Raw genomic sequence first — 24,804 nt, forward strand, 5'->3', positions numbered from 1 at the left:
ATGGGAGTACCATGGAAGTGGAGCGAGGATTGTAAGCGGGCTTTTCAAAAAGCAAGGCACTGATCACCTCTAAGGAAGTGTTGGCTCACTTTAACCCAACGCTGCCTATTCACTTAGCTTGTGATGCTTCTCCATATGGCATCGGGGCAGTGCTCTTACATAAGTTGCCAAATGGCTTGGAAAGGCCAGTCGTGTTCGCATCCAGATCATTGACCTCCGCAGAGCGCAACTATGCTCAGATAGATAGGGAGGCTCTCAGCCTCGTGTGGGGAGTTAAGAAATTTAACCATTACCTGCAAGGCCAAAAGTTTACGCTGCTGACAGATCACCAGCCGTTGGTTTCCATTTTTAACCCTAAGAAGGGTGTTCTGGTTATGCCGGCGCAGAGGCTTCCGAGATGGTCCCTTTTCCTAGGGGCACATCAATATGATATCGAATTCAAAGGTACAAAGCAACATGGTAATGCTGATGGACTGTCGCGCCTGCCACTACCTACAGTGGAAGAGGCACCAGCAGTTGACCCTGTCGAGATATTTCACTCGACCATCATCGAATGCTTACCAGTCACCAATGCGAGTATTGAGAGAGAGACCCGAAACGACCCGACACTGTCTCGGGTCTACGATTTGACAGTGAAGGATGGCCAGCACATGGCGACCCACTGTTACCAGCATTCTCAGCCAGACGAGAACAGCTGTCCGTCTGTCAAGGAACATTGATGTATGGAACAAGGGTGATTATTCCTCCTAAATTAAGGGAGAGAGTTCTGAAGGAACTGCATGAAGGTCATCTGGGGGGAGTCAAGATGAAAAGCCTTGCTAGGGCTCATGTGTGGTGGCCAGGTATCGACAAACAAATAGAGGATCTGACTAAAGCTGCTCAGGGTGCCAAAAAGTTCAAAACGCACCTCCAATTGCACCGCTGCATCCGTGGGAATGGCCTTCAACCCCATGGCAACGCGTGCATATCGACTTTGCAGGTCCATTCATGGATTCCATGTTTTTGATAGCGGTAGACGCACATTCTAAATGGCCAGAAGTGATTAAGATGTCGACCACTACCTCTGAAAAGACGATCGCAGTTCTAAGAACCATATTTGCAAGGAATGGGTTGCCGGAACAAATATGTTCAGACAACGGACCACAGTTCGTGTCAGAAGAATTCCAGAAATTCATGAAAAAGAATGGGGTGAAACACTATACATCTGCCCCATATCATCCGGCTACCAATGGGTTGGCCGAGTGATTTGTACAAACGTTCAAAAAGGCGATAAAGGCCATGAGCGAAGACTATATTCCACTACAACACAAGGTGGACAATTTCCTGATGGCATATCGAAACGCCACGCATGCAGTGACAAATCAAAGCCCTGCCATAATATTCTATAACAGGAGGTTGCGGTCCCGGTTGGATTTGTTAAAACCCAATGTGCGTAGGGAAGTTGAAAACAAGCAATTCCAGCACGTAAATAACAAGGCCACTCGGAGTTTCGAAATAGGACAACCAGTGTTGGCCAGGGACTATAGGAATGATAAATGGCAATCCGGAACAATTCGTGCCCGACAAGGACCCTTGATGTACACGGTAGACGTTGGAGAGAACGTAATACGACGTCATGCTGACCAACTTGTGAATCGAGAACAAGGGTCGACCCCATGTCTACGGCAGAGACACCAGTTGAAGAAGTTATTGAGCCTGTAGCATCTACCTCAGACTCGAACGTACATGATGATGTTCAATGCATAGGAGATCAAATGGATGAGTCACCCCAGCAACGAGAACCAGAGACCCCTGAAAGGCGTTATCCGGCCCGGATCAGGAGGCCTCCTCAGAGACTGAATCTTTGAACAGTTTGTGTGAAAGTTGTATATATGTTATCCATGTAATGTTTAAATTGGGGCGTACACTGTTAAGCTAAAAGGGGAGGAATTGTAGTGTATGTAACCTGTACCACCTTAAGAGGATACCTTAAGGTGATGGACTACTTTTTGATGGCTCCTGTACATTGTAGTACCGGTGGTGACCACACCGGTATATAAACCCTGTGGAGCAAAGTGTATTCCAGTTCAGCCCTGACCCTCAGTTACTAAAGACCTGTTTAAGTATTTCTGTAGTCTGTGTCCAGTTATTCAGCATAACTACATTTGAAAGCACAGACTCAACACCCCCCACCCTCTCTCTCTCTCCCCTCCCCCCCACCCTCTCTCTCTCCCCTCCCCCCACCCTCTCTCTCTCTCCCCTCCCCCCACCCTCCCTCTCTCTCCCCTCCCCCCACCCCCTCTCTCTCCTCTCCCCCCACCCCTCTCTCTCTCTCCCCTCCCCCCACCCTCTCTCTCTCCCCTCCCCCCACCCCCTCTCTCTCCCCTCCCCCCACCCTCTCTCTCTCTCTCTCCCCTCCCCCCACCTTCTCTCTCTCTCTCTCTCTCTCTCCCCCACCCTCTCTCTCTCCCCCCCACCCACTCTCTCTCACTCTGCCCCTCCCTCTCCCCTCCCCCCACCCTCTCTCTCTCCTCCCCCCACCCCCCTCTCTCTCCCCTCCCCCACCCTCTCTCTCTCCCCTCCCCCACCCTCTCTCTCTCCCCTCCCCCACCCTCTCTCTCTCCCCTCCCCCCACCCTCTCTCTCTCCCCCTCCCCCCACCCTCTCTCTCTCCCCTCCCCCACCCTCTCTCTCTCCCCTCCCCCCACCCTCTCTCTCTCCCCTCCCCCACCCTCTCTCTCTCCTCTCCCCTCCCCCACCCTCTCTCCCCTCACCCCACCCTCTCTCTCTCCCCTCCCCCCACCCTCTCTCCCCTCCCCCACCCTCTCTCCCCTCACCCCACCCTCTCTCTCTCCCCTCCCCCCACCCTCTCTCTCTCTCCCCTCCCCCCACCCTCTCCCCTCCCCCCACCCCCTCTCTCCCCTCCCCCCACCCTCTCTCTCCCCTCCCCCCACCCTCTCTCTCTCTCCCCTCCCCCCACCCTCTCTCGCTCCCCTCCCCCCACCCTCTCTCGCTCCCCTCCCCCCACCCTCTCTCTCCCCCCTCCCCCCCACCCTCTCTCTCTCCCCTCCCCCCACCCTCTCTCTCTCCCCTCCCCCCACCCTCTCTCTCTCCCCTCCCCCCACCCTCTCTCTCTCCCCCCTCCCCCCACCCTCTCTCTCCCCCCCACCCCCCATCCTCTCTCTCTCTCCCCCCTCCCCCCACCTTCTCTCTCTCCCCCCTCCCACCACCCTCTCTCTCCCCCCCCTCCCTCCACCCTTTCTCTCCCCTCCCCCACCCTCTCTCTCTCCCCTCCCCCCACCCTCTCTCTCTCCCCTCCTCCCTCTCCCTCTCTCTCTCCTCCTCCTCTCACCACCCCTTCCTCCCTCTCCCCTTCCTCCCTCTCCCCCTCCTCCCCTCTCCTCCCCCTCCCCCCCTCTCTCTCCCCCCTCTCCCCTGCCCGAGCCCTCATCCCCCGCTCCAATCCCTCTTTCCGCCCCGGGGCCCGGGCCTCGGCACCTGGATGAACGCGTTCCCTTGGACGCTTTTGGCGGCCTCGGCCGTCACCCTGATGCCGTTGGCCGAGGCGAACACCCGCAAAGACATGGCCCAGCCGAGTCCAGCGCCCTGGTCAACTCGAGGTCCGCAGCCGCTGTTTGGCCGCAGGCCACAAAGCACCCGAACCCAGCGCCGGTGATGGCTGCACGGAGCTCCGTGCCGCCCCACGCACTGACATGGCCCCGCCCTCCCGAGCTGGCTTGAAGAGCGCCGATTGCGGCTGTGAGAGACGGCCGGCGGGCCCAGTTGCCGGGGTAACCCTTCCCGCTCTCCAAGCCCTGCCCGCCCGAGCCGAGCCGAGAACAGAGAGAGACGCCGCGTCTCAGCTGCTCCTGCTCCGTGCGCATCCTTTACTAAGGTAGCGGCGCTCGGCTGAGGCCCGCCCCTCCAGCCTTCACAAAGATGGCGGCGATCGGGGGCCGCTTGTTGACTGGGGCCGGGAGGTGCCTAGCTCGGGCGTGGGTGCGGAGGAGAGGCCGAGGCTTCGAGGCCTACCTGGAAAAACGGGGAAAGGTAGGAAAATTAATGAGATTAGATAAAAGATTTAGAAAGTAATTAACTTTTTAAAAAAACAATATGGCCGAGAAATTCAGTATAGCCACTTTTGGGGCGCTAAAGTCGGGCGGCCGCTAAAGTTTGCGCCCGGCGCAAAGTCGCGCCACCTTTGCCGATATTCAGTCGCATCGCCCCAAGAGGTTGCTGCTGCGCTAAAACAGGCGATGCACGACTATCTTTAGGCGCTAAGCCGGCGGTGCTGAGCGATACCCCCGAGGCCGGCCGCAGCGCAGGTGCGGCGAGTTGTTGATTGACGGCAGACACTCTGGCGCCGGTCAGCTCTTAAAGGGGGAGGGTGGATTTGTTTGCCTGCCACGCCCTGCACACTGCAGCCCTCAACCTAGGCCTGACCACTTCAGTTTCATCTGCACAATGCCCAGGGCTATGGAGAAGGCCAGGGAGAGAGCGCAGCGCTTCAGCGACGGTGACCTGAGGGTGCTGGTTGGCGGAGTGGAGCGCAGGCGCCATGTTCTGTTCCCAGAAGGTGGCAAGAGGCCGCTGCCCAGCACCTACCGGAAAGCCTGGAGGGAGGTGTCCAACAGGGTGTCTTCCAACAGCGTGGTTGCCAGGACTCCTGTGCAATGCCGGAAAAAGTTCAACGACCTCACTCGGGTTGTCAGGGTGAGTACCCTTTCCAGTGTCCTCCTCATCCCTGCATGTGCACCTCACCTTATGGGCAAAAGGACCTGAAAGCCCTAATGGCCAGCCCTCATCCAGCAGCTATGGGACTGCCATGAAAATCACTTGCACATTCAGCACTTTACACACTGTACAAGCTATTCGACCATGGGAGGCAGTGCAGACAAGATCAGGGCTTCACACTGTCAGGGCCAGTCCACCATGGGAGGCATTGCAGACAAGTTCAGGGCTTCACACTGTCGGGGCCAGTCCACCATGGGAGGCATTGCAGACAAGATCAGGGCTTCACACTGTACAAGCTATTCGACCATGGGAGGCAGTGCAGACAAGATCAGGGCTTCACACTGTACTTAGAGGCCGTCCTTTCTCTTGCAGGCCAAGGTGGCGCACAACCGGCGGAAACGAACTGAGACCGGGGGAGGCCGTCCTGACGTCAAAGAGCTCTCCGACCTCGACCAGCGTGTGGAGCGCATTATGGCAGGCCGGCCGATTGGCCCCGTCGCCAGTGGAGATGCCGACCCTGTTCTGGCCACCAATGGTAAGGGCATCACCTTTTTGACCTCTCGTTCCACTTGCGCCTCAGATCAGCATCCTTTGCCACTGTCCGACCAATGCAGTGAATGGCAGCACTCATGCCTCCCTCGCTGCCACCCTGTCCTCACTCTAAAGCTACTCTTGTGCCTTCCTGCTTTCAGATGGTGAATCGCCAGGTGAGGAGGCGGGCCATCAGTGCCACCCTCAGCCGCGCCAGCCCATGGCGATGAAGGGGACACGTCTTCCCTGGAGGGGAGCCGGGGGGAAGGGTCGGAGGAGAGTGAAGCTCCGGGGCCCAGCGGCCTGCAGCAACGCGGGAGGGGTGGGGAAGCTCGGCGGACTTCTCCCCAGAGGGTGAGTGCGGCCTCCAGTCCTGCGACGGTCAGCGCAGAGGAGGTGCGGCTCCTGGAGGAAATGGCCGTCCAGGCTGAGCGCAGGCACAATGAGCTCATGGCTGCAGTGGCAAGGATGCCTGACTCCATTGAGTCTTTGTCAAGGAGTGTGCAGCAATTTGGAGCAGCACAGGCCAGGAGTCTGGATCAATTCAGTGCAGCACAGGCCAGGAGTCTACAGGACTTCGCGACAGCACAGGCGGCTTCGAGCCAAGTGCTCAGTCGTGCCGTCCATTCACTGGCTGTTGTCATGCGGACACAGACCAGGGCCACACGGGCACTAACTGCTGCCACCCTCGCTGGATCAGCCAGGCATCGCCAGGGCACTCGCCGCGCAGCAGCAGCCCAGCAGCAGCCCAGCAGTCTGTTCTTCAGCTGTTTGCTGCGCATGCTGCAGTGCTGGCCCGTGCGAGTGCCGCTGTATCAGGCGACCTGCGATCTGTCAGGTTGGCACCATTCCTGCAGCCGACACTGCCACTCCGCCATTGCAGCTGCCACGAGCCGCTGGACAGACTGCTGCCACCCAAGCAGAGTTGCAGCAGTCAGCAGCCGGCCCCTCGAGGGCCAGAGCTGGTGCAGGACGACCCCCAAGGGCATCTGCCGTCTCACCATCTGACCCTCAGCAGCCTTCCCCCAGCCTTGCTGCAGCCACTGGGCTCCCATTGAGAAGGAGCTGCAGGGCGGGCAGGGGCCAGTCAAGGATGCGAAAGGCATCGCCCTCGCAGGGCAAAAATTAGAAGGTCTGCACAAATGGTTTGTGGTTTTTGTAAGGCCGAGACTGGTGTCTTTCTTTGTTTTTGTAAGGCCGAGACTGGTGTCTTTCTTTGTTTTTGTAAGGCCGAGACTGGTGTCTTTCTTCGTTTCTGTAAGGCCGAGACTGGTAGTTTTGTGTTTTTGGAGGGGGCTTCTCCACATGAGGTTGTAATGTGGGAAGGGCAGAGGTTTGCAATAAATTAATGTTCTTAAATTGCACTGTGCATGGTTTTTTTGTCAAGTCCTGGTTGCCCTGCTCGGCTGAGGGCTTGTGGAGCGGCTACATTCATCTGCTGACATTGGCACAAGCCATTCCCTGAGAGGGGGCCTAGAACAGACGTTCAATAAGCCGGCGACGGGTGGCCCTTGCACTTTCTGCCTCCCTCCTGTGCTGGTCCTCCTCCTCCTCCTCCTCCTCCTCAGGTGGTCCTCCAATCTCTGGTGGCAGTGGCTGAGTCCTGCGGATAGCCAGGTTGTGCAGCATGCAGCAAACGACCACGAAATGGGAGACTCGCTCCGGCGAATATTGTAGGGCTCCACCGGAACAATCCAGACAGCGGAACCGTTGCTTCAGGACGCCGATTGTTTGCTCTATGATGTTCCTGGTCGCTTGATGGCTATCGTTGTATCCCTCTTCAGCAGGGGTGCTGGGCGCACGGAGCGGGGTCATCAGCCAGGTACACAAAGGATAGCCTTTGTCCCTGAGAAGCCATCCTCGTGGGTGAGGCTGGGCCTGGAACATGTCTGCCACAGAAGTCTGGCGCAGGATGAAGGCATCGTGGCTGCTGCCTGGAAAGCGGGCATTGACAGCTAGGATGAGCTGCCTGTGGTCACACACCAGCTGGACGTTGAGCGAATGGTAGCCCTTCCGGTTGCGGTAATCCTCGGAATTCTCCAGAGGTGCCAGCAAAGCCACATGCGTGCAGTCAATGGCGCCCTGCACCATGGGGAAGCCCGCGAATGCTGCAAAGCCCATTGCACGCTGTTGCTGCTTGGCAAGGGCCATGGAGAAGGAGATGAACTGACGTCTCCTTTTGAAAAGGGCATTGGTCACCTGGCGGATGCAGCAATGCACGGCGAACTGGGAGATGTTGGAAATGTCCCCAGTAGCGGATTGGAAGGCGCCGGTGGCATAGAAGTTGAGAGCCACCGTCACCTTCACTGCCACCGACAGAGACGTCCTGCCCCTCAGCTGTAGCTGCAGATCACCGCCAAGCAGGTGGCAGATCTCTGTGACCACCTCCCTTCAGAATCGCAGCCTCCGAACACACTGCTCGTCAGACATGTTGAGATAGGAGAACTGCTGGCGGTATACCCTGGGTGGGTAAAGCCTCCTTTCCCGACGCCTGTTGCCCCCTCTCCGTCTAGCCAGGGCTGCCACTCTCACGGCGTCTGTGAGCCCTTTGGATGCAATGGAGAAAGCCAGCGTTTGCACCCATTGCAGCCCCCATAATATGTTAGCAAACAATGATATGTCAATGAAGGCAAAGACAAGTGGAAAGCTGTGGCCTGAAGCCACAAGTACCTGTCCGAGTGTTGAGCCAAAGCAGAAAGCTCTCTACCTTGGTCTCTCTGCAAAGATCCGTCTCTCAAGAAGGAGTGCTGCGAAATGGCAGCCTTTTCTAGTGCAGGAGGAGTGCCCTTTAATTTGCGCCCCCCCGCGCCCCGCATCGACTGAGCACCGTTCCACTCTACCAGTCGCTAGGGGCGCCAGGCGCACAATGGGGCGTCGCGACTGAATTTCCGGTTTGGGGCGCACAAAGGGCGTTGCACGAGGAAATGACGTCAGGATCTGCGTGCGCAGCTGAGCGCGCGCAAAGACTGCGCCACCGCTAAATCGTGAGTGAAGTTGGGGAGAGGCGCAGATTGCGCTGCGCCCGGCCGCTAGCCGCCTAGCGCCCGACATCTACTCCTCCTAAGGCGCTACCGGCTGGCGCAACCAACTGAATTTCTAGGCCTATGTGTTTTAAAAGCAACGTTTTTTTGAAAGACGCAGAAAGCGGGAAAAAGAAAGGAAAAGTTTGGAATCAAGATGGCGGCGACTCACCTCGGTTCAGAACGATAAGGCCCGCCCACACATGCACCGATTGGTCGACCGTCAGGTCACGAATGCGTAGGATTGGTCAATCGTCCTGTCACTCGACCGTAGGCGGGCCCGGCCGCACGCGCCAGCAACCCGGCGTACGATTGGTCGACCTCGAGGTCACTCTGTCGCTAATGAGCGGATAATGAGATGCTAATGAGCGGAATGTTGAATGTTTTTTGGATACCGCGGGCGCGATTTTTGTCCGGCCGAAACGTAAATACGCTTACGACCGTTTCGGAACGGTAAGCTTTCTTTCGACGTAACGCACGCGTAGGTACGCCCTATAACTTTCGAGCGCATAGCCGGACAAACGCACACGTGAGGACAGACAGATAGACAGACAGACAGAAAGAAGTGTCGAGCTTCTTGAGTGTTGTTGGAGCTGCACTCATCCAGGCAAGTGGAGAGTATTTGTTGTGTATTTGAACGTGTGTTAGAAATGTCCCCACATGGGATACCATAGTTGTGATTTGCAATGCACTGTGGGAAATGTAGTGCATTGAGTGAAGAAGCACATTGTAATGAAATGGCAGTTAACTGAACACTCCACCCTGGAGTCCTTCTTTAATTGTTATAAAGATCAGGGTATAAAACCCCTTGAGACATAACAAAACTGGTGACGAGGACGAAGGACTTGCGCATCACTTTGCACTGGAATCGGCGATGTTTAAAGTAAGAAGTTCCTGTCTTTTCTGAATGGCGCGCCCACAGTTTAGTGCTGATGCAATCACCTCGTAAAGGTAGCGGTTCGTGTGGTACACAAATAAGAAGGGGAGAGTAATGATACAGTGAAACAAAGTGGAGAAAAAGGACTGTGAAAAGGACTGGAAACAAAAAAAATATATAAAATAAAAAAAAAATAATAATTTTTAAAAATGGCAATGCTAACCGGAGCGTTTGGACCATTTGATGAAACCGCGGAGCAATGGAGTGCTTATACAGAGCGTTTCAGATTTTTTGTGACTGCAAATGGCATGAAAGATGACGTGAAAGTGGCGACGTTCCTCAGTGTGATCGGCGCAAAAACATTTGTCTTGTTACGGAGTTTGATGCACCCGGATAAGCCCGGCCCTAAGACATATGATCAGATTGTGGAAGTTTTGGAAACACATTTCACACCCAAGCCGCTGCTGATTGCCGAGAGGTTCAGGTTTCACAGATGAAACCAAGGGGAGGGTGAGTCCATAGCCGAATATGTTGCAGTGCTAAAGAAGCTAACTGAGCATTGTGAGTTCGGTGAAACCCTAAATGACACTGTCCGCGATAGGTTTGTGTGTGGATTAAGATGTGAAGCAACACAGAAGCGCTTGCTCACGACTGACAAACTGACGCTTAAATCAGCAGTGGAGCTCGCTGTGTCTATGGAGTTAGCAGCTAAAGATGCACAGCTGTTGGGGGCTGCAACAAGAGTGCACAGGGTAGCAGCTACACCGGATAAACATGCAAGGGGCGCCAGAGAGCGTTACAGATGTGGGAGGTCAGGTCATCAGCCATCTGACTGCTGGTGTAAAGACCTGACCTGTTGGAAATGTGAAAAGAAAGGACACATTGAACGTGTGTGTAAAGGGCAAAGCAAACAATCCTACACAGAGACACACAAAAACAAACAAGGAACCACATCCAACTGGCGTTCTAAAAAGAAAAACCTACACATGGTGAAACAAGAACAGGAAGACCGTGACACAGACTCTGATGGGGAGCTGAATCTCCATGTGTTAACGGTGAATGGAGGCTCATCAGGCTATAGAGTCACTCCACTACTAGAGGGAATACCGGTCAAAATGGAGCTGGATACGGGGGCCGCTGTCTCCTTGATCTCAGAGAAGCTATTCAAAGAAAAACTGAACCACCTATCACTGACGCCGGCCAAGCTCATCTTAAAGACCTACACTGGGGAAACAGTCCCCATGCTGGGTAAGACAGAGGTCAAGGTGGAGCTTCATGGACAAACCGTGATGCTGCCAGTTTACGTGGTCAAGGGTGACTATCCATCGCTGATGGGCAGGCCATGGTTGGAGAAAATCCATCTGGATTGGGAAAAAGTGAATGCGGTGTCAGTCGAAGAGGCGGGGCTAGCGGCAGTGTTGACAAAGCACGCGGCTGTCTTCGACGGAGAATTGGGGAGCATGAAGGGGATTACAGTCAAACTCAACATAGAAACATAGAAGATAGGAGCAGGAGCAGGAGTCGGCCATTTGGCCCTTCGAGCCTGCTCCGCCATTCAATGAGATCATGGCTGATCATCCAAATTCAGGACCCTGTCCCTGCCTTCTCCCCATATCCCTTGATCCCTTTAGCCTTAAGAAATATATCCAACTCTTTCTTGAATATATTTAATGAACTGGCCTCCACCACCCTCTGTGGCAGAGAATTCCACAGGTTCATCACTCTCTGGGTGAAGAAATTCCTCCTCATTTCAGTCCTAAATGGCTTACCCCTTATCCTTAGACTAAGACCCCTGGTTCTGGACTCCCCGGCCATCAGAAACATCCTTCATGCATCTAGTCTGTCCAGGCCTGACAGAATTTTATAGGTTTCGATGAGATCCCCTCTCAATCTTCTAAACTCCAGTGAGTATAAGCCCAATCAACACAATCTCTCCTCATACGTCATTCCTGCCATCCCAGGTATCAGCCTGGTGAATCTTCGCTGCACTCCTTCCATGGCAAGAACGTCCTTCCTCAGGTAAGGCGACAAAAACTGCACACAATACTCAAGGTGTGGTCTCACCAAGGCCCTGTACAACTGTAGCAAGACATCCTTGTTCTTGTACTCGAACCCTCTCGCTACGAAGGCCAACATACCATTTGCCTTCTTAACCGCCTGCTGCACCTGCATGCTTACCTTCAGCGACTGGTGCACAAGAACACCCAGGTCTCTTTGCACTTCCCCTTCTCCCAATCTATTGCCATTCAAATAATAATCTGCCTTCCTGTTTTTGCCACCAAAGTGGATAACCTCACATTTATCCACATTATAGTGCATTTGCCATGTTTCTGCCCAATCACCCAACCTGTCCAAATCGTACTGGAGTTTCACGACATCCTCCTCACAAGGTGAAGCCTGACAGCCAGCCACGATTCCTGAAGGCCAGGAACGTTCTCTACGCCCTCAGACCAAAGGTGGAGGCTGACCTGGAGCGCCTGGTCAAGATAGGGGTCCTGGTGCCAGTTTCGCACAGTGAGTGGGCCACGCCCATGGTACCAGTGATGAAGAGAGATGGCATGGTTCGCTTATGTGGAGATTTCAAAGTAACAGTGAATCCGGTGCTCTCAGCTGAACAGTACCCCCTCCCCATCATTGAAGATCTTTTCGCGAGTCTAGCAGGCGGTCAGAAGTTTAGCAAGATTGATCTATGCCAAGCCTACTTGCAGATGCATGTAGACGAGGACTCACAGAAGTACCTCACCATCACCACCCACAAGGGCCTCTACAGGTACTGCCGCCTACCCTTTGGTATAACGTCAGCACCAGCTTTGTTTCAGCGGGCTATGGACCAGATTTTAAGCGGCAGTCCAGGGGTACAATGTTATCTCGACGATATCCTTGTCACAGGAAAGGACGACAACGAGCATCTGCAGAACCTGATGAAGACATTGGGAAGACTTGAAGAATATGGCTTACGTGTTCGCAAGGACAAATGCAAATTTTTCAAGCCATCAGTGGAGTACTTAGGCCATGTCATCGACGCAGATGGCCTACACACAGCTCCGTCGAAAGTAAAAGCCATTGCCGATGCTCCTGCACCTACAAATGTCGGCCAGCTGCGGTCATTCTTAGGTCTCCTGAACTATTACGGAAAGTTTATTCCACAGCTGGCATCACTGTTGAAGCCATTACATGAGTTGCTGTGTCAGGGCAAGGCCTGGCCGTGGACGAAGGAGTGCGAAGCTGCATTCAAGAAAGCCAAAGCAGCTTTGACTGACCCCAGAGTGTTGATGCACTTTGACCCGTCGTTGCAGATTCAGCTGGCCTGTGACACGTCGCCTTATGGCGTCGGCACGGTCGTGTCCCACATCTTTCCCTCAGGCGAAGAGAAGCCGATTGCATTCGCGTCAAGGTCCCTGAGCAAGGCAGAGGTGAAATACCCGCAGATCGAAAAAGAGGCTTTGGGCATCATCTTTGGAATCAAAAAGTTCCATCACTACTTGTTCGGAAGGAAATTCACCTTGCTGACGGATCATCGTCCTCTGACATCGATCTTTGGTCCACACACAGGAATACCCTCCCTGGCAGCGTGCAGGATGCAACGCTGGGCGCTGATGTTAAGCGCTCACAATTACAACATCAAATACCGGAGGTCAGCAGCACATGGCAATGCGGACGGATTGTCAAGACTTCCGCTACCTGTGCCCTCTGAAGGCTGTGAGCAGAAGATTTTCTACTTTGACATGGTGAGCAATGCCCCTGTCACAGCCCGGCAGGTCAAGAAAGAGATCAGAGTGGACCCTACGCTATCCAAGGTGCTGGATCGGGTGATGCGAGGAGACGGATCACGGGTGTCAGACGCACCACCTGAGCTCCTACCTTTCCTGTCGAGAGGGAAGGAGTTATCTGTCACGTCAGGATGCCTCCTTTGGGGCATGCAAGTGATCATACCACCAAAGCTGCGGAAACATGTCCTCAACGAGCTACACTCAGGACATTGTGGTATTGTCCGGATGAAGGAGCTGGCATGAAGCTACTTCTGGTGGCCCGGTCTGGATCATGAAATTGAAGTTGAAGCGAAATCATGCCCATCATGCGAGACAACCAGGGATACGCCAAGAGCAGCACCACTGCATCCATGGGAATGGCCAGCGACACCGTGGCAACGGATCCATCTGGACTTCGCAGGACCAGTGGAAGGAGCGATGTTCCTGGTCGCGGTGGACTCCCATTCCAAATGGCCGGAGGTTACAGTGATGTCCACTACCACTACGGAGAAAACCATCGAGACTCTGAGAGAGATGTTTGGGCGATTTGGTCTGCCGGAGCAGATCGTAACCGACAATGGAACACAGTTCACATCCCAGGAGATGGAGGAGTTCCTCAAGAGCAATGGAATCCAGCACACGTTCTCCGCGCCTTATCATCCATCCACGAATGGATTGGCGGAGAGATTTGTCAGAATGCTGAAACGCGCGTTGAAAGCTGCATGAAGTGATGCTCCTCTAAAGCAGCGCCTGAATGCTTTCTTGCTGAAATACTAAAACACGCCTTATGCTACGACAGGAGCATCTCCTGCTTACCTACTCATGGGAAGGCAGCTACGGACACGCCTTGACCTGCTGAGGCCAACGTCCACAGAAGCAGTGGTGCACGCCAATCAGCAGGATCAAGTCAGCGGACGAGCTCAGAGGTCCAAAGAACGACACTTTGTGGTGGGGGGCAATGTCCTCGCGCGTAACTACACCACCCTGGAGCAGTGGGTCCCAGCTACAGTCATTCAAAAGACGGGCCCCGTTTCATACCGAGTCCGCACCGGAGACGACCGAACATGGAGACGGCATGTCGACCAGTTACTGCCAAGACAGTCACCACAGGTAACCCAAGAAACAGAGGATCAAGGACCTGCTGGGGGCTCCAGCAGGGACTGGTCGTCCGACCCTGAGACGGTGGCACCATCCACTCTTGTGCCATCGAGGGAGGAAGCCACGCCTGCAGGGTCACTGGAGAGCCAGCCAGAGCCTGCTCCTGACACTAGGCGTTACCCCCAAAGAGAAAGGCAGCCTCCAGAGCGCCTTAGTTACAGTTAGTGCTAACCTGTGTGCATGGGGCAGAATTATCCCCAGGGTTAGCGGAATGTAGAGGCAGTCCACCCTCTCTTCCAAAGTTATAGTCATTTTCAGTTATTCTGTTTTGTGGACATTCTATTTTAAGGGGGAGGAATATGTTGTGTATTTGAATGTGTTAGAAATGTCCCCACATGGGATACCGTAGTTGTGATTTGCAATGCACTATGGGAAATGTAGTGCATTGAGTGAAGAAGCACATTGTAATAAAATGGCCATTAACTGAACACTCCACCCCGGAGTCCTTCTTTAATTGTTATAAAGATCAGGGTATAAAACCCCTTGAGACACAACAGTATTCCATCACCCTCCTGACTGAGGAGGAGCTGAAGAAGTTGATCGCCGAGAAGGGTTACCTGCCGGAGCAGGTATTTAATGCAGATGAGACTTGGCTCTTCTGGAAGCGGATGCCTTCCCGAACTTTCATCGCAGAGGCTGAGAAGCATGCTTCGGGATTCAAGGTGGCTGAGGATAGGGTGACCCTTCTCCTTTGTGCTCACCCCGAGGGAGACTGTTTAGTGAAGCAGATGCTGCTCTACCGCTCTCTGAATCCCCGCGCTCTGAAGGGCAAAAACAAAAACTATCTCCGTCTTTTGGCGTTCTAACTGCAAGGTGTGGGTTACTGCTGCAGTCTTCATGGACTGGTTTCATAACTGTTTTGTGCATGACGTGGAGCGGTACCTTGCGAGAGAAAACCTGGCCTTCAAGGTCCCGCTCATCCTCGACAATGCCCCCGGCCACCCGCCGGCACTCCGATTCACCGACCCTAATCGAAGTCGTCTTCCTGCCTCCCAACACGACTTCACTCCTTCAACCCATGGACCAAGGTGTGATAGCCACCTTCAAGGTATACTACATACGACGCAGCTTTGACCGCATGATGGAGGCTATGGAGGATGATGCAACACTGATGGTGAAACCCTGTTGGAAGGATTACACCATCGCTGACTGCATCACCAACATAAAAGAATCGATGGATGAACTGAAGAGGACGACAATCAACGCCTGCTGGGGTAAACTTTGGAAGGAGGCAATGAATGACTTCCGAGGCTTCCCTCCAGTTGACGCTGAAGTTGATCGAATTGTGAAGGTTGCGCGACATTTGGGAGGTGAGGGGCTGGCCGACATAGAGCCTGATGACATCGAGGAGCTCCTTGAGTCTCACGGCGAGGAATTGACGGAGGAGGACCTTGCTGAGCTGATACAGCATTCTAGTGAGGCAGAGGACGAAGACATAGAAACATAGAAGATAGGAGCAGGAGTAGGCCATTTGGCCCCTCGAGCCTGCTCCGCCATTTAATGAGATCATGGCTGATCATCTAAACTCAGTACCCTGTTCCTGCTTTCTCCCCATATCCCTTGATCCCTTTAGCTTTAAGAAATATATCCAACTCCTTCTTGAATATAGTTAATGAATTGGCCTCCACCGCCTGTGGTAGAGAATTCCACAGGTTCATCACTCTCTGGGTGAAGAAATTCCTCCTCATCTCTGTCCTAAATGGCTTACCCCTTATCCTTAGACTATGACCCCTAGTTCTGGACTCCCCGGCCATCGGGAACATCCTTCCTGCATCTAGTCTGTCCAGGCCTGACAGAGTTTTATAGGTTTCGATGAAATCCCCTCTCGATCTTCTAAACTCCAGTGAGTACAAGCCCAATCGACCCAATCTCTCCTCATGCGTCATTCCTGCCATCCCAGGTATCAGCCTGGTGAATCTTCGCTGCACTCCTTCCATGGCAAGAACATCCTTCCTCAGATAAGGTGACCAAAACTGCACACAATACTCAAGGTGCGGTCTCACCAAGGCCCTGTACAACTGCAGCAAGACATCCTTGTTCCTGTACTCGAACCCTCTTGCTACGAAGGCCAACATACCATTTGCCTTCTTAACCTGCATGCTTACCTTCAGCGACTGGTGCACAAGTGCACCCAGGTCTCATTGCACTTCCCCTTCTCCCAATCTATTGGCATTCAAATAATAATCTGCCTTCCTGTTTTTGCCACCAAAGTGTAACCTCACATTTATCCACATTATAGTGCTTTTGCCATGTTTCTGCCCAATCACCCAACCTGCCCAAATCGTACTGGAGTTTCACGACATCCTCCTCACAGCATACCCTCCCACCCAGCTTTGTGTCGTCTGCAAATTTGGAGATACTACATCCAATTCCCTCGTCCAGATCATTAACATATATTGTGAACAGCTGGGGTCCTAGGACTGATCCTTGTGGTACCCCACTTGTCACTGTCTGCCACTCAGAAAACGATCCGTTTATTCCAACTCTTTGCTTTCTATCTGCCAACCAGTTCTCTATCCAAGTCAATACCTTGCCCCCAATCCCATGTGCCTTAATTTTACATGCTAATCTCTTATGTGGGACCTTATCGAAAACCTTCTGAAAGTCCAAATACACCACATCCACTGGTTCTCCCTTATCTATTTTACCAGTTACATCCTCAAAAAATTCCAATAGATTAGTCAAGCACGATTTACCTTTTGTAAATCCATGTTAACGAGGATATGGTGGAGAAGTCGAAGATGAAAAGTGCCAACCGTAGCAAGGCAATGCTCCTTGCCAATAATCTCTGGGACCTCTTTATGGAGATTGACCCATTCTTGGAGCGTAGTTTAAAATTCAAGTGAGGTTTGGAGGATTTAATGAGACCATACAAGCAGGTCCAGAAAGATATTCAGAAAAAGGAGAGTCATCGCAGAATTCTTTAAGATCTTTTTTATCGTGTTATTTGAATATTTATTGTTTTTGTTTGGTTATTGTGTATTTTATTTGTGTTTATTAAAAGAACAAGCAACTTACACAGGCTCTGACGAGTGTTAATGCAGCCGCGTTCCCCCTAACCCCATTTTTCCCATAGGGTGTTATATATTGGCCAACCGCGGTTTTACCAACCACGGGGATTTTCAAGGAAGTATCCCCCGCGGTTGGGGAGGGATTCCTGTATTAAACTCCAGCCCAGTTATAGGGGTTATTAACATCAGCAGAAACAAACCCAACTGTCAGAATGAACATGGTTCAGTCCTGGATGTGATTAACAGCAATAACAGCAGAATCCAACCCCTGCAGTCACTTGTGAACTCGCTGGTGTCTCAGCAGGTTGGATGACCGAGTGAATCCCTTCCCACACACGGAGCAGGTGAATGGCCTCTCCCCAGTGTGAACTCGCTGGTGTGTCAGCAGATCATTTGTGCTTTTAAAGCTCTTCTCACAGTCAGAACATTTAAAAGGTCTCTTATTGGTGTGAATAAGTTGGTGTCCAGTGAGGCTCGATGATTGAGTGAATCCCTTCCCACACACGGAGCAGGTGAAAGGCCTCTCCCCAGAGTGAATGCGCTGGTGTACAGTGAGGTCAAATGATCGGCTGAACCCAGTCCCGCAGTGAGAGCACCTGAATGGCCTCTCGTCAGTGTGAACAGTTTGATGGCATGTAAGGTCCGCGGAACTTTTATAGCACTTCCCATAGTCCGGGCATTTAAATGGTCTCTAGTCGGTGTGAACTCGACCGTGCTTCAGCAGATTGGATGAATGAATAAATCCTTTCCCACACTCGGAGCAGGTGAACGTGCTCTCCCCAGTGTGAACTCGCTGGTGTCTCAGCAGATCATTTCTGCTTTTAAATCTCTTCTCACAATCAGAACATTGAAAAGGTCTCTTATCAGTGTGAACAAGTTGGTGTGTCAGCAGGTGGGATGAATGAGTGAATCCCTTCCCACACTCAGAACAGGTGAACGGCCTCTCACTGGTGTGAACTCATGCGATGATGCCCTGAACCTCTTCCCACAGTGAGAGCAGCTGAACAATGTGTAAGCGCTGTGAATGTGCTGGTGCTCTCTGTGTCTCAGGGCGTTTAAAGCTCTTCTCCCACTCGATGCATTTAAACTCACTCTCGTTAGTGTGAACCCACTGATGTATCAGCAGGGCAGAGAAATAAGTGCATCTCTTGCCACAGACAGAAGAGCAGGTGAACAGTCTGTCCTCGGTGTGATTGCGCCGTTGAGTTTCCAGCTCAAATGGATATTTGAATCCCTTCTCACAATCCCCACATTTACTCCGTTTCTCCCCGGCATGACTGCGCTTGTGTCTCGACAGGCCACAGGATTGGCTGAAGCCTCGTCCACACAGAGAACACGTGTACGGTTTCTCCCCACTGTGAATGGTGCTTTTTGCTTACGCGTTCAAAGGCTGATGATATTCAGGTCCGATGAATCGCGTGGCTTTGTCAGATCTTAATGTGATGTTTGGTTTGAGTTTCCCGTCTGCTAATCCTCCTCTTCTAATACCCTGTAAAATGAATTTAAAACAGGAAAAAGGGAGTGTGAGAGAGAACCCACAAAGAAACAAAGGCAGGCTGTGAAATTGAGCTCAATGAAACTGGTCATTTGTGGGGCCGGCACTAGAAAAAAGTGACCGTGAAAGCTGCTGGATTATCATAAAAACCCAACCGATTCACTAATGTCATAGAAACTTGGAAGATAAGAGCAGGAGTAGGCCATTCGGCCCCTCGAGTCTGTTCGGCCATTTAATGAGATCATGGCTGATCATCCAAACTCAGTACCCTGTCCCTGCCTTCTCCCCATATTCCTTGATCCCTATAGCCTTAAGAAATATATTTAACTCCTTCTTGAATATATTTAATAAGTTAGCCTCAACTGCCTTCTGTGGTAGAGAATTCCACAGGTTCACCACTCTCTGGGTGAAGAAATTCCTCCTCATCTAGACTGTGACCGTTGGTTCTGGACTCCCCGGCCATCGGGAACATCCTTCCTGCATCTAGTCTGTCTAGGCCTGTTAGAATTTTATTAGTTTCAATGAGATCCCCTCTCATTCTTCTAAACTCCAGCGAATATAAGCCTAATTGACCCAATCTCTCTTCATATGTCATTCCTGCCATCCCAGGTATCAGTCTGGTGAATCTTCCCTCCATGGCAAGAACATCCTTCCTCAGATAAGGCGACCAAAACTGCACACAATACTCAAGGTGTGGTCTCACCAAGGCCCTGTACAACTGTAGCAAGACATCCTTGCTCCTGTACTCGAATCGTCTCGCTATGAAGGCCAACATACCATTTGCCTTCTTCACCGCCTGCTGCACCTGCATGCTTACCTTCAACGACTGGTGCACAAGAACACCCAGGTCTCATTCCACTTCCCCTTTTCCCAATCTATTGCCGTTCAGATAATAATCTGTCTTCCTGTTTTTGCCACCAAAGTGGATAACCTCGCATTTATCCACATTTTACTGCATTTGCCATGCATCTGTCCAATTACCCAACCTGTCCAAATCACACTGGAGTTTCTCGGCATCCTCCTCATAGCACACACGCCCACCTTCAGGGTAGCGAATCCGCCACCTGGTCTGGGCCTATACAAGACTCTGGCCTCTATGGGAGGAGAGAGAGGTGGGAGTGGGAGGGGGGCGAAGGAGGGGAACTTTATACATCTGCAATTCGACCAGAACTTTGACAGAACCTCCAAAACCCGCAACCTTCAGCACCTAGAAGGACCAGGGCAGCAGGTGTATGGGAACAACATCACCTCCAAGTTCCCCTCCAAGTCACACACCATCCTGACAGCACTGTGGGAGCACCTTCACCACGCGGACTGCAGCGGTTCAAGAAAACGGCTCACTGTCACCTTCCCAACGGGCAACTGGGGATTGGCAACATATGCTGCTCTTGCGAGCGACGCCCACATCCCAAGAATGAAACAAATCTGTATGTAAAATGGACTAAAAGCCTTTACAGAAATGCTTGTTCCTAAAACAATAATCTTTTACATTGTAGGGACAGTGTCTGTTTAACAACCTAACCTCCCCCAGAATCCATCTCCCTTGACAGTCCCACATTGGAAATTGTTGGGTCCTCCTGGGCTCAGAAGTACTGGGGGTTAAACATAGAAACATAGAAGATAGGAGCAGGAGTAGGCCATTCAGCCCTTCGAGCCTGCTCCGCCATTCAACGAGATCATGGCTGATCATCCAAACCCTAGTACCCGGTCCCTACACCAACAGCCATCCCACCCAAGCCCTATCCCCGTAACCCCACGTATTTAAGCCCCCCTAACACTAAGGGCCAATTTTTATCATGGCCAATCAACCTAACCCGCACATCTTTGGACTGTGGGAGGAAACCGGAGCACCCGGAGGAAACCCAAGCAAACACAGGGAGAATGTCTGTGTGGAGTTTGCACAGTCACCCGAGGCTGGATTTGAACCCGGGTCCCTGGCGCTGTGAAGCAACAGTGCTAACCACTATGCCACCCAGCAGCTTCTCCTCCATCTCCACTCCAGCTCAAACTGAAGCAACAAAAACACCTACACAGGTGGCCAGGGACCAACTTCCGCATCCAGCGCCCGCCCTGATACAAGCCGGCTCTGGATTGGCGGCTCTGCTGTGTCGATCCAGTTGTGGTTTCTCCTGTCTGGGGGAGGCGCTGCACCCTGGGTTTCCTGGTGCCAGGGCCCTGGCCGCATGTCCGCCGGGCCCGGCCGCTCTGATTTGGGGCCTGAGATGCGCACTCGCTGTTGCTGAGGCCACGCTCGCTCCCGCTCAGTGTCCTGGAGCCGCACCGCGCATGCTCTGCGCAGGAAGGCGGTCTCCGGGGATCAGCCCTTCCCGCGCCTGCGCGCTGTGCCCCTGCTGATGGAGATAGGCCGTATTCACCCGCGCGGGGCACTCTGGGTAGGAGCATCCGCCATAATCATCGAATGGTACATTAGAGGAGGAGGCCATTCAGCCCATGGTGCCTGCGTCAGTTCTTTGGTGGAGCTGTCCAATGAGTCTCACTCCCTGCTCTTTACCCACAGCTCTGTATAGTTTTCCCTTCAAGTATTTATCCAATTCCCTTTTGAAAGTTACCATTGACTCTGCCTCCACCACACTTTCAGGCAGTGAATTCCAGATCACAACAACTCACTACATTAAAAAATGATTCCACTTGTCGCCTCTGGTTCTTTTGCTAATCATCTTAATTCTGTCTCCTCTGGTTACCAACCCGTCTGCCACTGGAAACACTTTCTCCTTATTTACTCTATCAAAACTGTTCATGATTCAGAACACCTCTATCAAATCTCCTCTTAACCTTTTCTGCTCTAAGGAGAACAACCCCAGCTTCTCCAGTTTATCCACATAACTGAAGTCCTTCATCCCTGGAACCATTCCAGTAAATCTCTTCTGCACCCTCTCCAAGGCTTTGACACTCTTCCTAAAGTTTGGTGCCCAGAATTGAACACTCCTGCACAGCCCAGACAGCACTCGTTTCCCACATGGCACAAAAGGAATATATTAATTGCCAAGATTGATTTGATTTGAAATAGTTTAGTTTAGAAATTGAATCATGTTTCTCTAATTGTATTTCCCAACTCACATTCTTGCCCTCAATTTTTTTCTTCCTCCGTCTACAGTCCCAAGAGTCCAGCCCCGGGACCGTACAGGGGGAGAGAGTCCAGCCCCGGGACCATACAGGGGGAGAGAGTCCAGCCCCGGGACCGTACAGGGGGAGAGAGTCCAGCCCCGGGACCGTACAGGGGGAGAGAGTCCAGCCCCGGGACCGTACAGGGGGAGAGAGTCCAGCCCCGGGACCGTACAGGGGGAGAGAGTCCAGCCCCGGGACCGTACAGGGGGAGAGAGTCCAGCCCCGGGACCGTACAGGGGGAGAGAGTCCAGCCCCGGGACCGTACAGGGGGAGAGAGTCCAGCCCCGGGACCGTACAGGGGGAGAGTCCAGCCCCGGGACCGTACAGGGGGAGAGAGTCCAGCCCCGGGACCGTACAGGGGGAGAGAGTCCAGCCCCGGGACCGGACAGGGGGAGAGAGTCCAGCCCCGGGACCGGACAGGGGGAGAGAGTCCAGCCCCGGGACCGTACAGGGGGAGAGAGTCCAGCCCCGGGACCGTACAGGGGCGGGTGGGGGGAGTCCAGCCCCGGGACCGTACAGGGGCGGGTGGGGGGAGTCCAGCCCCAGGACCGTACAGGGGGGCGCAGCTCTGAAAGAATGAAAGATTTGCATTTCTATAGCGCCTTTCACGACCTTGGACGTCCCAAAGCGATTTACAGCCAATGAAGTACTTTTTGAAGTGTAGTCACTGTTCAGTGTAAGACAGGCGGCAGCCGGTGTGCGCACAGCAAGCTCCCGCAAACAGCAATGTGATAATTACCAGATAATCTGGGGTTTTTAGTGATGTTGATTGCGGGATAAATATTGGCCAGGACATCGGGGATAACTCCCCTGCTCTTCTTCAAAATAGTGTCCTGGGCTATTTTACGCCCATCTGAGAGAACAGACAGGGCCTCGGTTTAACATCTCATCCGAAAAACGGCACCTCTGACAGTGCAGCACTCCCTCAGCACTGCACTGGAGCGTCAGCCTAGATTTTTGCGCTCGGGTCTCTGGAGTGGGACTTGGACCCACAACCTTCTGGGGCTCTTCTCTTACAATTCTATGACATGTAAACTCTAAGCTTGGCACTTACCAACGCCTTCAGGAGAGATGGTGAGAAATCCCCTGTGTGGAGAGTGAGAATAAATTAACTGAGACATTGATTGGCTCTCCCGGGCACTGGGACCCGGATGGAAGCAGACACTGAAGCCCCGCCCACTTTAACTTCCTGTACTAAGATGGCCGCGCTTGCATTCTGTTATACACTGAATCAAAATGGCGTCACACTGGAACTTTCCGCACTCCTTTACAAAGATGGCCACAGTTAACGTGGGCCTGCTCGCGGAAGAAATCCCCGCACATGCAAACACGGTATCTTCAGGTTATTATTCGGGGCTTGCAGACTATCCCAGTTGTTTATAAAGCCTCCCCACCCACTTACCGGTTCACTGCTCCCCTGCGCAGCCGATTCTCTTACCCGGTTCGGAAGCGCGCTCCCGGTTTCTGTTCCTCTCCGTCTGTCCGTCTCCAGTACCGCACTGCACATGCTCAATATACCCTCCCGCGCCTGCGCGCTGGGCTCCTGCAGACTGGGTGCGGCACATTCTCCACCGCCCGGAATGCTGGGTAAAAGCCCAGCTCATTGAAAGACCAGATTAGTGAATTAACATGATTTACTGTGATTGCATTGAGGACTGAACCATGTTCATGCTAGCAGTTATGGTTTGTTTCTTCTGATCTTAATAACCCCTGTACCTGTGCTGGAGATTAATACTCTGCATAAATTGTGAATTGTTATTTGTAATTTATTTCTTGAGTGCTTTGTTTCAAACATACAAATATTTGATGTCTCCATGATAAGAGAAGACTAATTGATGTTCCGATACCGAATGTTTAATTTTTGGGCCTTTTCTTACTCTAGATTATTTCCGTTCTCTTCTAGTTCACCTTCTACCACATCAAACCCCAAGCTTGCTCCGTTTGAGTACACGACTTGTGGGTGTCATAGACTGAACTGTAGTGTCTCACTTACACTCATCTGCACACCGCAGGGACTGGAGTGCACTATCACCACAGGTAATGAAATGTTAATTAAATTATTAAGTTTCCTTTAATGTTTTGTTAAGTTACAGTTTATTTGTTAGCACAAAAGAGTACACTCAGCTGCAATTCCTTTGAACCATAGTTTTATAGAATTATCTTGCATAATTTTTGAAATGTGTTATCTGTATCTGTATTACCCTTTGTAGATTCGATTTAGTAAAACTCCTCCACACGTACTGCACGTGATAACCTTTGAAAGGTTCTGATCTTTGTAATAGTAATTTCTGAGCTTGATGGTCTCGATGATTTAATCTCTTGTTACTAACATACCTTGCACTCTTTCTTTCATCGAGATAATTGTTTCAAATACTTCCATTATCCGGTTTTTACCTCCTCCATTGATCCCTGTCAATGATCCTTTGTTAGGGGCTGGGGTTAGGATGTAGGCTTAGGAGTTAGTGGTTGGGGCTCGTGGTTATTGGTTAGGATTTTGGTTAGTGGTTGGGGTTAGTGGTTATTGGTTCGGATTGGGTTATTGGTTGGGGCTAGTGGTTATTGGTTAGGATTGGGGTTAGTGGTTGGGGCTAGTGGTTATTGGTTAGGATTGGGGTTAGTGGTTGGGGCTAGTGGTTATTGGTTAGGATTGGGGTTAGCGGTTGGGACTAGTGGTTATTGGTTAGGATTGGGGTTAGCGGTAGGAGCTAGTGGTTATTGGTTAGGATTGGGTTATTGGTTGGGGCTAGTGGTTATTGGTTAGGATTGGGGTTAGCGGTAGGGGCTAGTGGTTATTGGTTAGGATTGGGGTTAGTGGTTGGGGCTCGTGGTTATTGGTTAGGATTGGGGTTAGTGGTTGGGGCTAGTGGTTATTGGTTAGGATTGGGGTTAGTGGTTGGGGGTAGTCAATTGGAGGTTAGATTTAGGCATTAGTGATTAGGGTTCGAAACCACTATTAACAACACAAGTGTCACTGGACGCATCTTTTTTCATTTCATGCTTTTTAACCTCCCACAGACGAGTCACGGAACAGCCTCGTGAATTGTTCATTCAAGGAACCTTCTTTCTGGCTGGAGCCTGATTTTTTCTCTTCTTTCACATCTCGACATTTCTCACAGAAAAATACA

The 24,804-nt window shown here is 52.2% G+C and overlaps 1 pseudogene; it reads right to left on the reverse strand.

Annotated features, from left to right (window-relative positions):
• Positions 1-16,977: 16,977 nt before the first annotated feature.
• On the reverse strand, positions 16,978-18,177 carry LOC147119325 (uncharacterized; annotated as a pseudogene).
• Between the last annotated feature and the right edge of the window lie 6,627 nt (positions 18,178-24,804).

This window comes from Somniosus microcephalus, chromosome 4 (assembly GCF_052327205.1).
Source record: "Somniosus microcephalus isolate GS21.2 chromosome 4, FLI_Smic_1.0, whole genome shotgun sequence".
In the NCBI taxonomy this organism is placed as follows: Eukaryota; Metazoa; Chordata; class Chondrichthyes; order Squaliformes; family Somniosidae; genus Somniosus; species Somniosus microcephalus.